At 52.3% G+C, this 16,716-nt stretch overlaps 1 protein-coding gene across 2 annotated transcripts in view; it reads left to right on the top strand.

Annotated features, from left to right (window-relative positions):
* The first annotated feature begins 1,638 nt into the window (after nucleotides 1-1,638).
* The window catches only part of RSPO1 (R-spondin 1), a 33,366-nt gene continuing 18,288 nt past the window's right edge, over nucleotides 1,639-16,716 (top strand). The window contains exon 1 of one of the 2 annotated variants that reach the window (XM_064731409.1): nucleotides 1,639-1,686. The gene's annotated coding sequence lies outside the window, so the exon portion shown is untranslated. Of the gene's footprint in view, nucleotides 1,687-1,827; nucleotides 1,962-16,716 lie in introns of those variants that run through there. The other variant, XM_064731405.1, reaches the window with a different exon arrangement.

Here is a 16,716-nt window from a genome sequence, read left to right as displayed (position 1 = left end):
AATTGGCTTCTGGGGAGTCTGGGGCTGGTCTCCTGCAGATCTGCACCAAGAGGAGCTGTGGTGGCAGATGTGGCATCTGGATGCCTCCTCCCAGCAGGATCTGCATTTGCCAGCCCTTTGGCAGGGCGCTCAGTGTTTAGGAGCCAGGATTGTTCCTGCTGTGCACTGGGATTTCATGGCAGTTTTTCACAAGCTTTGCACGTGTTTGATAGTACAAATAGGAACTGAAGCTCCCCACAAGTGACAGCAGCCTGGCTGCCTGGGGCCCGCTGGGGCTTGAGAGGAAAGATGTCCATTCACAGTCAGAAACTCTCTGTATTCACTGAGCACATGGCACAATTTGGCTGCTCTGCTCTGGCATCATGGCAGGGGAAGGGCTTCCCACTCTGCCTTGAGGATGTACAGGTGGCTGTGCACAGAAAGAGAGCCAGACAGCAACCTGGAGCTCCTCTGCTAAATCCTGCACTGGGAGATTTCCCTGGACACATCAGCTGAAGGAAAAAATGGGTTTTGCATATTGATCTCTGTTGTCATCTGGAGTAACTTTGAGAAACAAGTCCTGCAGTCAGGCTGGCTCTCCTTGGTCTCATCTCCTGAGGCTGAAATGAGTCCCCATGGACAAGGAAGGCACTCAGAGTCCCCCTGTGCTCCTGTGGGGCTTCTTCTCATTGAATCCTCCTCAGACCACACCTTCTGTTCCATCAGGGTGCCCATTTCCAAAAGGCAGGTGGTGACTACGGTGACCAGGACCCATCCCAAGACATCTGGAGGGAGGCTGATCTTCAGAAAGCAGCAGCAGATGGGCTTGGTGCCTGTTGAAAATTAAGATCTGACTGTATATAATGTCCTCAAAGCACAAGCAGCTGCAAAACCCTTGGTTTTCCAAAGGTAGAAGGTGGTGATGCCTCCACTCTGCTGGCCTGGCTGATTCTGCCAGGCACACACAGCAGCTGTAGAGAAACCAGGAAAGTTTAAATTATTTAATTTTTCACCAGAAAAGGTCAGGAGGTCCACGATGGGTGTCCCACCCTGGGAGCAAATTTGGCTGATGCCAGGGCAGCCACCATGGTGGCAGTCTGAGCTCCCCATGCTCAGTGTGACCCATGGCTATTGGCTATTCCGGAGATGGTTTCCATGAGGACTTCTTTATTTTTTATTTTTTTTGTAAAAATGTTGAACAATTCTGGTTTCGTCCCCATGTGGAGCGGGAAAAATTTTGAAATCTCGAACATTTTTGAGGGCTTAAAAACAATTTCCCACCCAGTTATAGCCACCAGTCTCATCAGGATGTGTTTGAAAAGCCTCCAGCAGGAGCTGAGCAGAGCTGGTCTCAGCTGGATACCACTCTCAACGAGAAATGCCGTGGCAAAGGGTCATGTTTCTTCAGAAAAAAAGTATCTTCAATAGCTCAGGAAGTTATTAGTGTCTGCTAACAATAAGAGCTTTGGATTGATTCAATAGATGCTCATTTTAATTGTAAAATGCCAGTAATGAGAAATGTGCCATCCAATGACTCATTTTTCCCTTGTAAAAATTATTGGACATTTTTATTAGTTTTACAAATGACAGGACCTCGTATTTCTGAGAACACTTTATACAAGCCTTGCACAAGCCCACTCTCATAAAAGCGTGTCTGTGGTGACATCCAGAGCCACAAGAAGGGGAGCGGTAGAAAGGCCCAAAGTGGTGAGGACAGCCCACAAGTGGAACTGGCAGGAGCGAACCCCAAGAGGGTGGGAAGGGGTGGATACAGCACCGGAGACATGAGCCCCGGCACTCCTTCCCAGCAGTGCCTTTCTGGAGAGGCACGGGGCAGGCAGGGGGATGGCAGCCCGCCGGCGCCCGCAGCTCTGCCCGCCACGGAGCCCCGGCGGCTCGGGGCGCTGAGCGGAGCCCGGGCGGGCCATGAGCGGGGCGCAGGGAGGGCAGGAGGCAGCCCCGGCCGAGCGGAGCTGAGCCAGGTAAGCGCCGTGCCACGGCACCGGGCAGGGCGGCAGCGCCGAATCCGCCCTGAGCTGCCGCGGAGCCGCTCGCCCCGCGCCCACGGTGCGGTGATACCGGTGTTATCGGTGCTCCCGGTGCGATCATCCCCGGGTTATCTGTGCTCCCGGCGCGATCCATGCCGGGGTTATCGGTGCCGATCCATGCCGGGGTTATCGGTGCTCCCGGTGCGATCCGTGCCGGGGTTATTTGGCTCCCCGGTGCGATCTATGCTGGGGTTATCTGTGCTCCCCGCTGCGATCATCCCCGGGTTATCGGTGCTCCCGGTGCGACCATCCCGGTATTATCTGTGCCGAGCCATGCCGGGATTATGTGTCCCCGGTGCGATCTGTGCTGAGGTTATCGGTGCTCCCGGTGCGACCATCCCGGTATTATCTGTGCCGATCCATGGCGGTGTTATCTATCCCCGGTGAGATATATCCCGGCTTTATCGGTGCTCCCGGTGGGATCTATGCCGGTGTTATCTGCGCTCCCCGGTACGATCTATGCCGGGGTTATCTGTCCCCGGTGTTATTGGTGTTCCCGGTGTGATCATCCCGGTGTTATCGGTGCTCCTCGGTGCGATTTATCCCCTGTGCTCCCGGTGGAATCTATCCGCTGTGCTCACGGTGCGATCCATGCCGGTGTTATCTGTGCCCCCGGTGCGATCTATCCCTGTTCCATGGGGCGATCTATGCCAGGGTTATCGGTGCTCCCGGTGCGATCTATGCCGGGGTTATCTGCACTCCCGGTGTTATCTGCGCTCCCCGGTACGATCTATACCGGCGTTATCTGTGCCCCCGGTGCGATCTATTCGCTGTGCTCCCGGTGCGATCATCCCGGGATATCTGTGCTCCCGGATGATATCCGATCATCCCGGGAGCTCTGTGCTCTGTATGGACCGGGATAGACATCTGTGCTGTCTATCCCGGTGTTATCGGTGCCCGCGGCGTTATCTGTGCTCCCGGTGCCACCTATCCCTGCGTTTTTTGTCCCCGGTGAGATCCATCCCGGGGCTATCGGTGCTCGGACAGCCGGGCCCCGGGCAGCGCCGGGCTCGCCTGCCCTGGGTTTGCGAGGAACGCGATAAAGGGTCCAGCACGGCCCGGGAGCCGGGGGCAGGGACATCCCGGAGCAGCCCGGCTGAAGGAACCGCGGGACTGCGGCTGGACGGGCTGGAGGGGAGCGCCGGCACCGCGTTCCTCCTGCTCCGGAGAACAGCGGAGCTGCTTTGGCCAGACCGTGCTCTTTTTTAAAAAAAAATCCAAGCGATTCCCCACGGAAAATTAATTTGTACAAGGGGAGAAAAAGTAGTTTTAGAGAATTTGTCATTTCAGCGTTTCATTTTTTCTCCCTTGCTGACATTATTTGTATTTTTGTTTATGTCTCCTCGTGAGAAGTCCTCTGTGACTCTGCATAGTTTACTGTGAGCTGGCATGATATGACATAATGCAAGAGCTGAGATAGCCCAACACTTCTATTTTAGTTCAGAGGATATTTTAAACTTTATGTTATCCAGGAAATTTCTGAAATATTTGTCCTCATTCCAAGCCAGAATGAAAACAAAAATTTTGAGATGTCGGAAGTTCCCGTGGAACGAGTAGGGAGAGCTCCCAGCTCTGCCACCGTGCATGGCAGGGCAACCAGAGGAGAGGCCCCAGCCCTTGGCATGGGCACTGCGGAGCAGGGAACGGCTTTGTGTGTCCCAGCACATCCCAGGAGGGAGCTCTGGTGGCGACAAACCCTCTCTGGTTTGTGGGGCTCCAGCCTGGAGAGGGAGAGGTTCTGCGGGGCTGCAGGCAGGAGCAGCCCCAAAGCTGAGCTTGGCAAGGCTGGGCTGCTGTGGGATAAACTGGGCTTGGTGGGGCTGCAGGCAGGAGTCCCAGCCCCAAAGCTGAGCTTGGCAAGGCCGAGCTGCTGTGGGATAAAGTGGGCTCTGCAGGAGCCACCAGCCCCAAAGCTGAGCTCGGCAAGGCTGGGCTGCTGTGGGATAGGCTGGGCTTGGCGGGGCTGCAGGCAGGAGCAGCCCCAAAGCTGAGCTTGGCAAGGCCGAACTGGTGTGAGATAGGCTGGGCTCTGCAGGGCTGTAGATAGGAGCCAGCAGCCCCAAAGCTGAGCTTGGTAAGGCTGGACTCTGCAGGGCTGCAGGCAGGAGCAGCCCCAAAGCTGAGCTTGGTAAGGCTGACCTGCAGTGAAATAAACTGGGCTCGGTGGGGCTGCAGGCAGGAATCACCAGCTCCAAAGCTAAGCTTGGCTGAGCTGCTGTGCTGTGCTCTGCAGGGCTGCAGGAGGCCGGGTCCACACTCTCCGTGTCTGGCTGGAAAGCGCTATCAGGTTCCCAAAATCTCTGCCTCTGCCTCTGTGCTGAGACGCTCAATGCTCAGCGCTTTGTTTTGTGTACTCTGGGAGCTGACAATTTGTAAAGACACGCTGCTGGGCTAATCCCCCATCAGCTCCTGGAGCGGGGAGCAGCTGCAGCTGGCAGCTCTGTCCCTTCTCCCACCCCAGCCTGCTGCAGCAGCGAGAGTCTGCAGCCGGCAGCTCGCAGGTTTGGACTTAAACGCAAAGCAGAGCCGGGACCACACAGCACCGTGTGCTCGGCCAGCCGGGCACCGCCAGGTGGCCACAGGTCCTGGCAGGGATGCCAGCCAGCCCTGAGTGCCACAGGGGTCATAGCCCCGGTGCTGAGCTCAGCCTGGCTCCCCTGAGTGCCACTGGGGTCTGGAGGGGACGCCAGCCCTGGAGCTGAGCTGTTGTTGGTGCGTTGAGTGAGCTAATGGGTCAGGGAAGTGATAAAATAGAGATTCTGAAAAAGAATCCTCTTTGTATGCAGGAGATATCACAAACAGGCAAAGGGCCAAGGGTCCCTTGCCCATCACTCCATGCACAGAGCTTCCCAGAACCCAGTGAGGTTCTGTGTTTGAGGACTTGAGTGTGCATCAGACATCCCTGGACATGCCCATCACAAAGAGGCAAAGGGCCAAGGTGTTGGGGAAGATGAACCAGGAAAGCTGTATAAATATGATTGCCTGGCAAAAGATTTTGAGAATATGGAAACTCTAAGCGAGATTGAAATGAAAGCAAGCTTTGAGATCCCTCAGTTACTGAACAACTGGAAAACAATGACATGGCCCGCTGAAGGTGATCCCCTTTGGATCAAACAATCCCCTCTGCTTGCAGACAGGCCCAAGGCTCAGAGCAGACCCTGCCAGCTTGGCAGAAGGGGCCCAAAGAGGAGTTTTTAGGGTTTAAAATGTGGTAATGTAATGATTCTTATAGGCTGTATGGAAATGCTGTGGGATTTGTACCTTGTACTGGAGTGGTTAGTGAGAATTAGAATATTCAGCAGAGAAGATTTATGATATTGTAACGGGAACCTTGCTCTCTTACTCTCTCTTTCTCATCCTCTCTCCCCCTCTCTTCTCTGGGCCCTGCTCTGAGCTGTGGCTGGCAGCTCCCAGCAGGGCCCTGCACCCAGGCCCTTTGCAATAAACCACGAGTTCCCAGCCCTGCCTTCAGAGATCTCTGGTGTCTGTCCATCCCAACCATCCTACCCCCATCACTCCTACACCAAGGGTTTCTTGCCCATCACCCCATGCACAGAGCTCACCCAGTGGGGTTTTCTGTGTTTTGGGGGCCCTGGGACACTCTGGGAGCTGAGTGTCCATCAGGGAAGGCACCAGAGCCATTGCTTGGCATGTGCAAGGCCTCAGATCTCACAAAAACTCATTTTTAAGCTACTCAGGATCTGTCAGAGCAAATGAGCCGCAGTTTCAGCAGCATTTGATCCTGGTTTAACCCTGGGAAAGCAACTGTGTTACAAATATTTATCTGATGAGGTAAAGCATCAATATCCTTGAATCTTACATTAAAAAATACTGGACCAGAGCATCTTGTGGGTTTTGCTTTTTTCCCCTGCTGATTTGTTTCACGATATGCCAGAAGCATGGCTTGAGTTAGGGCTTTGGCAGGGGCTTTTATCATGATTGATATAGTGGAGGATAGAAAAGAAATTTGGTTATCAGAGGATGCCAGAACTCGACTTCCTAGCACATACATTCAATAATGCAAAAATTCTCCTTTAAAGGTCTCCTTAGAGCAAATCCCAGTCATCACAAAACCCATGGAGATAAATTAAATTACATTTTAATAGTGGAGAATTCATTCCTGGGCCAGGCGCAGCAGTGAAAGTATGTTCTCTCTTAGGCAAAAGCAGCCTCATCTCCCATCAAAATTCTGAATGTTACCAGATGAAAAACTTAATTGGAAATGAAACCCAGGGCAGAGGCACCAAGAGAGACTGCCCCACCTCCTGCTGCCCTGCCCCACAGCTGCCCTGCCTCTGTTCTTGCTTGTCCTGCCCTGTTCTGGGATTGCTGAGCCTCCTGAAAAAGCCAGGCTTGACCCGTCTCTCCCTCATGCTGTTGTCCTGTAGATATTTAAAATACATCTCTCCCTCATGCTGTCCTGCAGATATTTAAAATATATTTGTCCCTCATGGTGTTGTCCTGTAGGAATTTACAATACATCTCTCCTTCATGCTGTTGTCCTGTAGGTATTTAAAATCCACACAGATGCAGGCAGGGGTGTCTGAAGTGTGTTCTGTGTGCCCCTGGTGCCTGGTGTGGGGATTTTGGGGAGGGTTGGTGGCACAGGGGGATTGGGGTGAGGGGATTCAGGGGCTGCTGGGGGGGAAATGGATTTGTAGAAAGATGGATTTGTAGAAATGGATTGGTAGAACTTTGTAGAAAGTTCTGAGGGTCTGGCAGAAGGCGCACACAGTATCTGTGTGCAAACTTTGGGATGAGAAAAGGGCATTGTCTGGCACTGCTGTGGGGGGCAGCCTCACCTCTAGGTCCCACATAATGATTGCATCCAAAACTGGAAGGGGGAAAAGGCAGAAAGAGACAGGGCAGAGCTGCCACGGTTGTGCCATGGTCCCTCCCACCAAGGGAGCCTTTCCCTCCTCATCCTCCCCTTCCTGGGAGCCTGAGGCTTGCTCCCTGCCTGGCCTCCTCCACCCCAGCCTCATCCTGCAGTGCCTTTCCCTCCTCATCCTCCCCATCCCGGCCTCCCCTTGGCCAGCTGTGGCTCTCAGCAGCAGCCTGGGATGAGGATGGGGACAATCTCTGATGGAGAGGACAGGGATGAGGATGGGGACAATCCCCATAGAGAGGACAGGGATGAGGATGGGGACAATCCCCATGGAGATGCTCCCACACAAGGGATGAGGATGAGGATCAGGATGGGGACAATCCCCATGGAGAGGCTCCAGCAGGGATGACGATGAGGATGGGCATGGGGACAATCCCCATGGAGAGGACAGGGATGAGGATGGGGACAATCCCTGATGGAGAGGACAGGGATGAGGATGAGGATGGGGACAATCTCCATCCTGGCCTCCCCTCTGGGAGCCTGAGCCTTGCTCCCTGCCCAGCCTCCTCCACCCCAGCCCCATCCTGCAGTGCCTCTCTCCCCTCCATGTCTGCACAATGACAAAACCCCCAGGCAGAATCAGCTCCTTGCTCAGTGCTGCATCCAATTAATTCTATGGTTTAAGACACAACATGTGGACATTTCCCATCCACACCAGCAAAGCTCTGCTGGGGAGTTCTGCAGGACTGCTGCATGGCAGAAGGTGGCTGGGCACGGCAGATGTGCACCCTTGGGAGAGTGCCAAGCTGAAATTAGAGTAATTACATGTAATTAATATGTTCTAGAAGTGGCTTAGATACAGCAGAGAGAGCACATAATTAACTTCTTTCACTGCACAGGGTTCCCCTTTAGGTGTTTGCTGCACAGGTTCCCCTCCAGGTGTTTGCTGCTGATCTCCCTTTAGGTGTAGATTTCCCCTTTAGGTGTTTGCTGCAGTGATGTTCCTGGGCCAGCCTGGAGAGTCCCTGCCCAGGGGACACACGTCCACAGCTGGTGAGGACACACAGACAGGAATTTCCACCCATTGCTGCCGTGTCAGGACAACCCAGAGCACCAACACCTATTCTGTGGGTGAGCAGCAACATCCAGCTCATGCCCGGGGCATTCCCAAACTGCTCCAGCACCCCAAAATCACCCCAGGGTCCCAAAACTGCTGCATCCTGCTATCCTGGGGCATTCCTAAACTACCCCAGCATCCCAAAATCACCCCAGGGTCCCAAAACTGCCTCAGGTCCCTTCTGCTGCATCCTGCTCTCTGTGGGCACAGCCGGGCCAGCAGGAGCTCTGTGCCAGGGTCACTGCCAGTCCAGGATGTGTGGGGGTCTCTGCTGCTCAGAGGGACACCAAGATATTTTTAAAGTCTCTTTTCCCAGCCTGGTGGTCAAAGAAGGAGTCAGAGCTCTTCAGTTCATGGTCTCAAGGTTGTTTATTGTATTTTATCTATGAAATTCTTTCTCCTGTCCTGCCAAGGTCTGCTCAACAGGACAGACAGAGGCACTCTGGTCTTATCTTTTTATACTAAAAACTACATGTACATTATTTACAATTACATCCCAATACCCGTCACCTATGTTAGACAGTGAGCTTCTACTCTAAACCAATCCAGAAGTGCCACCATCACAGCAGAAGATGGAGGCCAAGAAGGAGAAGGAGAAAGGCTGGACATGCCCAGATTCCTCCATCTTGCCCTCTGAACCCCCATTCTAAAAACCCCAAAATTCCACATTTTTCACCCCATGATAAATTCACTACCATTCTACTTAAACTGTCGTGGCTTGTAATTCTTCATCTAAGGTTGGTAATTTGCTCCATGGGTCATAATCAAAGTCATAGGGCGTTTTGGGCTCAGTGCCAGGGTCTTTGAGCCCCCTGGCAGGGGTCTGGCAATCCAGGACAGCCAGAGGGATGTCCTGGGTCCTGACAGGATGCAGGGCTCTGCCCTGGCTGTGCAGGTGACCCCCAGGACTCCCCAGGTTGTCCCCACACGGTGAAGGGAGCCCCCAACAATCCCAGGTTCCCTGCATGTCCTGCCCATGGGGTTTTGTCCCTCATGATGTGCCACATCTGGGACTCACCAGTTGGACATGGCAGTGCTATTTCCATGTTGAACTGTAACTTTTTTACCCCCAGCCGTTCCAGGGCTTACAACTATTGTGTGGGGTTTTTAATGTTGCAAGAATTTATATTGGGAAAAAAGTGCTTTTTTTTTTTTGTTCCTTTTTTTTTCTCTATGCCTTGGGAAATGTCATCCAGCAGGAATGTTCCCAAGAGCTGCTGATGGCTGAGAGAAGGATGGGCTCGAGCAGGGGCTGCATGCCCAGCTTTGCTCCCAAGCCTGTCCCAGTGTCGCAGGAGTGGCTGTGGCTCCCTTGGGTGCCCCATTTTTGCTCCTCAGGCTCTGTCCCTGCTCCTCAGGGACATCTGCAGCAGGGAGCAGATGCCTGCAGAGGGACAGGCTGCTCACAGAGCCACTCCTGCTGCAGATCCTCTTGGTTCCATGCCCTCCTGGCTGTGCCAGTGGCCTCTTCCCCTTCCAGCTCTGCATGGAGTTTACAAGAAATGCTGCAAGATGTGTCATCATTCAAATTTCTCTTTAACAGTACCCCAAAGTGATTTATTTTTCCCCAAACATCAAAGCCCCCTGAGCAATGCTGGGAGAGGCAGGGCTTCCCCCCAAGCCTCTGATGGTGTTCACAGGGGTTCTTGGGTGAGGGAAGAGAGGAGGATCTGACTCCATGTTTCAGAAGGCTGATTTATTATTTTATGATATATATTACATTAAATCTATACTAAAAGAATAGAAGCAAAGGTTTCATCAGAAGGCTGGCTAAGCTAAGAATAGAAAGGAATAACAAAAGCTTCTGTCTCGGACAGAGAGTTTAAGCCAGCTGACTGTGATTGGCCATTAATTACAAACAAACTAACATAAGACCAATCACAGATCCACCTGTTGCATTCCACAGCAGCAGATAATCATTGTTTACTTTTTATTCCTGAGGCGTCACAGCTCAGGAGGAAAAATCCTAAGGAAACGATTTTTCATGAAAAGATGTCTGTGACACAAGCCCTCTGCCCTGCCTGGGGGCCGGACACCCTCCCTGGGACTGAGGTGGCTTCAGGTGGGACCAGGGGAGGCGGAGCAGGGACAGGATGAGAGTGCAGATCTTCCCCTGAAAATACAAGTGAGGTGGGTGTGGATTGCCCTGCTGTGACGGTGCTGAGGCCTTTTCCAGGCTCAGCATCACTTTCAGGAGCAGGTACCAAAGTCTTGGGTTGCTGTTGTTAATTGCAGCCCCCAGATGTGCAGGATGTCTCTGCTTCTGCCCGTGCAGCTGAAGAACGAGTCTGGACTCTTCACTTTTCTGTCTTGAGGTTGTTTATTAATTCTTATCTATAAAATTTTCTTTCTGCCCAGCCGAGGTCTGCTCAGCAGGGCAGCCACAGGCACTCTCTGTGTTGTCCTTCGATACTACAAACTACGTATAACATATTTACACTTAATTCCCAATACCTGTCACCTATGTTAGACAGTGAACTAACTAGACTTAGAACTCTATTCTAAATACAACATATTTACAATTACTTTTTAATACTTATCACCTATGTTAGACAGTGAGCTTCTACTCTAAACCAATCCCAAAGTGCCAACATCACTGCAGAAAATGGAGAACAAGGAGAAGAAGAAGGAGAAAGGCTGGACATGCCCAAGTTCCTCTATCTTGTCCCCAAAACCCCCCTACCAAAAATCCTAAAATCTACATTTTCACCCAGTGATCATTTTATTATTATACTATTCAAATCTGTGTGACTTTCAGGTCCTCATACAAAGCTGGTAACTTGCTCCAAGGGTCAAAATCAAATCCCCAGGTGCTCTGGGCTGTGTGCCAGGGTCTCTGAGCCCCCCAACTCTGGACACCCAGAGGGATGCACTGAGTTCTGACACCAAAGAAAAAAGAATAATAATGAGAAAGAAACAGCGAGGAGATGTGAGTCTGCGTCTCCCTCTCTTCTGCCAGGATTCAGAGCCACCCTGCACCCCCTGGCATGGGGATGCAGGCACAGCATCTCCTCTGTGCCCAGGGGATCCCCAGCGCTGCTCTCCTCCCCAGCTTTGCAGGGGAATTTAACAGAAAACTGCAGCAGCTCCTGCCTCTCCTGTCGGGATCTTTAGCTGCTCAGAGTGACTCTGAGGAAAGGTCTAAACTCTCTTTTCTCAGCTCAGCTTTTGAAGGAGTTAGGGCTATTTATTTTTTGTTTTTAAGGTTGTTTATTTCATCTTATCTATAAAAAAAATTCTTTTGCCTTGCTGAGGTCAGTTCAGTAAGACAGTTTAAGGCATTTTTCACAATAGAAGATTTCCAGTTGCATCATATTTGGAATAACATTGATTTGCACTGGTTTCTTCTTTTTCCTGTATCTTGGGCAAAAGCCTGGTGCTTTCTCACTTTACACTGATTTTGCACAGCTTTTTTACATGTTTATCTTTTGCATCTGAAGCTTGATCATCAGGCAAATGCTGTTTCTGTCACTTTTGAGGGACTGGACTGCTGAGGAGCTCAGTGCAGCTCACACAACATCCACAAACCCAGAGTGCTGCTGTCCCTGCCAGCCCTCAGTGCTGCTCTGCCCCAAGGAATCTGTGACAATATTGGGATTAAATTAGCTTCCCTGAGCTGCAGAGGGGTCACTGTGCCAGGCCCCTGGTTAATCCAGCAGGACAGAGGGAACAGAAGCCTCTCTGCACTGGGAAAGGAAAACAAGGGGGTCTGTTTGCAATTCCTGCAGCTAATTCAAACAGCATTCCTCACCCAAAGGGGGAAAGGGCCCCGGGAGCAAATGGGAAAGGAGCATTTCCCAACATGCACAGAATGCTGCTCCTTGGGGACAGGGGAATGTGCAGGCTGCAGGGATGGGGTGCCAGGAGATGTGCCAGGGTCTGGAGAGGGGTCTGAACAGTGAGGTGGGGCACACAGGAGATACCCTGGGCACACAGGAGATTCCCTGGGCACAAAGGAGCTGCTCTGTTGATGTTCAGGTGTTATAAACAACTGCCTGGGTTGTCACTCACCCTGCAGCAGAGAAACCTCAGAGCAGCAGAACCCTCAGAGAACCCTCAGTGAACCCTTAGAGAACCCTCAGAACCCTCGGAGAACCCTCAGAATCCTCAGAGAACTATCAGAGAACCCTCAGAACCCTCACAACCCTCAGAGAACCCTCAGAGAACCCTCAGAACCCTCAGAGAACTATCAGAGAACCCTCAGAACCCTCGGAGAACCCTCAGAATCCTCAGAGAACCCTCAGAACCCTCAGAAAACCCTCAGAACCCTCAGAAAACCATCAGAACCCTCAGAGCACCCTCAGAATCCTCAGAGAACCCTCAGAGAACCCTCAGAACCCTCAGAGCACCCTCAGAACCCTCAGAGAACCCTCAGAATCCTCAGAGAACCCTCAGAGCAGCAGAACCCTCAGGGAACCCTCAGAGCAGCAGCCAGAAAAGAGCTCATGTCCACTCTGGGAGTGTCACAGACACTTCAGGATGTGCTCACTTTCCTTCTGCTTTCTCTGTGAGTGCCTTTTCTGCTTTTTGCTTGTGCTGAGATATGATCAGAGGCTGCTGAGGCAGCAGGGATGAGTGAAGCACCTTCTGTGCCAGCTGGGAGTTTGTGGGCACTGCTGGGTTCATGTGGGTCTGAAAGCAGCTGTGGGGCAGAGCTGGGTACAGGCACAGCCCCTCTGTCCTCAGCTGCACCAGAGCAGGGACAGGGCTCCTGCAGCCCCTGGGCAGGGCCACCTTCCATGGAGACACCTTTGAGAGAGGCAGAGGGGTTTGCAAAGCAGGAAATGTAGAGGGATGAAATTAGAACAAAATATTGCAGGTTTTTAAAGTCCTGACACTCAGGACATCCCTCTGTCTGTCCTGAGCAGCCAAGACCCCTGCCAGAGGGAGTTCAGAGACCCAAAAATGCCCCTGTGGTTTTGATTATGACCCATGGAGAAAATTACCAACGTTATATGAGGATCTGCAAGCCATGACACATAGTGAATTTATCACGGGGTGAAAAATAGATTTTTGGGGTTTTTAGAATGGGGGCTCAGGAGGCAAGATGGAGGAATCTGGGCATGTTCAGCCTTTCTCCTTCTTGCCCTCCATCTTCTGCTGTGATGGTGGCACTTTTAGGTTGGTTTAGAGTAGAAGCTCACTGTCTAACATAGGTGATGGGTATTGGGAAGTAATTGTAAATAATGTACAGGTAGTTCATAGTATAAAAAACTAACACCACCCCAAGGGCTGGAAACAATTACCAGCTTTGTGTGAGGAGTTACAAGCCACAAGAGTTTGAATGGAATGATAGTGAATTAATCACTATCACAGGGTGAAAAAGAATTTTGGGGTTTTTAGAATGGGGGTTCAGAGGGCAAGATGGAGGAATCTGGGCATATCCAGCCTTTCTGCTTCTTCTTCTTCTTGGCCTCCATCTTCCCATCTTCTGCTGTGATGGTGGCACTTTTGGATTGGTTTAGAGCAGAAGCTCACTGTCTAACATGGGTTATGGATATTGGGAAGTAATTGTAAATATTGTAAATGTAGGTTTTAGTATAAAAAGATAACACCAGAGTGCCTCTGCCTGACCTGCTGAACGGACCTTGGCAGGACAGGAGAAAGAATTTTATAGATAAGAAACAATAAACAACATTGAGACCGAGAACTGAAGAGTTCTCACTCCTTCTTCAAGCACCAGGCTGGGAAAAGAGACTTTAAAATATTTTGGGGTCACTGTGAGCAGCAGAGACCCCAACAGTAGAGGAGAAGCATGTCCTTTAAGGTGGGCTGGGGGATGTGGGGCAATTGGCACTCCCTGTGCAGAAGCAGAGTGGGGTTGTCCCCTCAGAGCCACTGTGCCATGTCCCAGCCAGAGGAGCCTGGAGAATCTGCTGTGGGTGTGAATGAACCCTCTGCTTTCCATCTGGAGCAGCTTGGCCTCTTCTCCTGCTAAAACAGGGGATTTCATGTCCTTTTGTACTGGAGAGAAACAACCTGTTTGGGATTAATTTGGGATCAGCCTCAAGAGCCATTAGCTACATAAAACCAAAGCTGCAAATGAGCTCCTGTCAGAGGGGGAGGAAATGCAGGACTTGGTGCTGGGTTTATTGAGCAGGTTTTGGTGTGATTTACACTGAAATTGCAGATGTGTCTGCAATGACACCTCTGGAGCTGTGAGTGTGTCCCCTTGCCTCCAGCCAGCCCCACTGCTGTGCTCTAGCCCTGCTGCTGCGTCTGGGGCTGTCAGCACTGCCAGGTTTATTATATTTTTATATCACAAAATTTGGGTTTATCTCTCACTTGGAAACTTGATCTACAGCTGTCAGCTAAGCCTGCACCACTCCAGTATCAGAAAGGAGGTTTGGCTGCTCAATGTGCATGAAATACACATTGGGTTCATCAGATTTTTTACTCATCATGCAGATTTTGGGTTCTGTACTCATCATACAGATTTTGGGTTCATCAGATTTTTCACTCATCCAGTCAATGGAGTGACGTTGTCCCTGACAACATTTGATGGCACTTGAGAATTTCCTACAATAGAAAGTTTTAAAAAAAAGCTCTAAATAGAAATAGAAAAAGGTCTTGGATGTGGAGATTTGCAGCAGTGGCTGCTCAGCAGCTGCCAACAAGCAGCACAAATTCACCACACTCCTGTGGGACAGCAAAGGTCTCAGGGACATCATTTACAAATAAAAAACCATTTAATGAGGTGCCAAGGAGAGTTCAGGATGAATAAAACATCCCCGTGCATGAGCACTAACACACACAGCACAAAGGGAAAGCTGCAGGAAGGGTGAGTGTCCCCTCCTGCCCGAGTTTGGGTTGTTTTGCACCTCTGTGCTCACAGAGCTCTGTGTGAGGAATTGATGAGGATCTCTGGGTCTTGGTGCCCTGTTCTGTGCCCACACCCCTGCCCTCCTCTTCCTCAGGGCTGTCAGCTCCATCCTGAGGCACTGAGCACTCCAGGGCTGGTGCCAGCAGCTCTCAGGCACACTCAGGGACCTCTCTGCAGTGGGGGCTCATGAACAGCAGAGCATTGAAGGGGAACTGCCCTGGCCAAGCAGGGCACCCAGGAGGGCTCCAGGAGCCCCCCCAGGGCTCCTCACACCCTCTGGAAGAGCTCAGAGCCCTGCCAGCCTGGGGAGCCTCCCCAGGACTGCCAGGGTCCCAGGGGCTGCTGGGCAGCTGGGCACACACCCTGGCACAGCTCTGCAGGGACCAGGGCTCTGGGCAGCACAGAACCAGGGATGAGGGTCACTCATGGCTGCTGGCCCTCGGGGGGCTGGTGGCCACCAGCTCCTCTGTGTGGCTTGAACAGGAGCACTGGGGCTTGTACAGGAGCACTGGCCAGGGCTCCTGGGAGCACCTGAGCCCCTGTGCAGGATCTGCTCACCCCAGCAGCCATGGTGGAGCTCAGGGAAGGTTCCTGAGTCCCTGTGCTGATCTGCTCACCCCAGCAGCCATGGTGAGGCTCAAGGAAGGTGCCTGAGAACCCTGAGCAGGATCTGTCACCCCAGCAGCTATGGTGGGGCTTAAGGAACACCTGAGCAGGATCTGCTCACCCCAGCAGGTGTGGTGGGGCTCAGGGAAGGTTCCTGAGTTCCTGATGAGATCTGTGCACCTCAGCAGCCATGGTGGTGCTCAGGCGCCTGATCTGCTCACCCCATCAGGCATGTGGGCTCAGGGAAGGTTCCTGAGTCCCTGTGCTGATCTGCTCACTCCAGCAGGCACAGTGGGGCTCAGACACCTTCCCTGAGCCTCGGTGCAGGATCTGTCACCCCAGCAGCTATGATGGGGCTCAAAGAACACCTGAGCAGGATCTGCTCACCCCAGCAGGTGTGGTGGGGCTCAGGGAAGGTGCCTGAACCCCTGTGCAGGATCTGCTCACCCCAGCAGGCACGGTGGGGTTCCAGGGAACATCTGAGCAGGATCTGCTCAGCCCAGCAGGCACAGTGGGGCTCAGACACCTTCCCTGAGCCCCTGAGCAGGATCTGCTAACCCCAACAGCCATGGTGGGGCTCAGGTGTTCCCTGTGCAGGATCTTCTCACCCCTGTGCAGGATGTGCTCACCCAGCAGCCATGGTGGGGTTTAGGGAAGGTACCTGAGCTCCTGTGCAGGATCTGCTCCACCCCAGCAGCCATGGTGGGGCTGAGGTGTTCTCTGTGCAGAATCTGCTCACCCCAGCAGGCACAGTGGGGCTCAGACACCTTCCCTGAGCCCCTGTGCAGGATCTGCTCACCCCTGTGCTGATCTGCTCACCCCAGCAGCCATGGTGGGGCTCAGGGAAGGTGCCTGAGCACTGACATCCCCTGTCCCCTGCCCAGAGCAGGCTCTGCCATGTGCTCACCCTGCTGGAGGAGGCACAGGGAGCTGAGGGCACAGGGAGCAAAGCTCCCAGGCTGCTCAGGGGTGCTGCAGGGCAGATACCCCAGGCAGTCCCATGCTGCTCCCCTGAGCAGGAGTGTTTCCTCAGCAGTGGAAAAACAATCAGGCTCTGAGCTCTTTGCCTTCATGCCTTCCCCCCCTCCAGAGGATAATAAGCTGCTTTTAATATCTGACATGTTTATTAACAGATGCAGTTGTGACAGCTGATGACTTCATACGCCACTTACCACTGAAATGTTAGTAATAACTCAGAATTAGCTGTCATAAATTAAAAAAAAAAAAAAAAGACTACAAAGACAACTGGATGGTGTGTCACTCTGCAGTAATTCACTGAGACCCTGCTGGCTCTGGAAGGTCCTTTGTGGAGCTC

Source organism: Zonotrichia leucophrys, chromosome 23, assembly GCF_028769735.1.
Source record: "Zonotrichia leucophrys gambelii isolate GWCS_2022_RI chromosome 23, RI_Zleu_2.0, whole genome shotgun sequence".
In the NCBI taxonomy this organism is placed as follows: Eukaryota; Metazoa; Chordata; class Aves; order Passeriformes; family Passerellidae; genus Zonotrichia; species Zonotrichia leucophrys.
The sequence above is the reverse complement of the archived record's forward strand: the minus strand, read 5'-3'. Positions and strand labels throughout refer to the sequence as shown.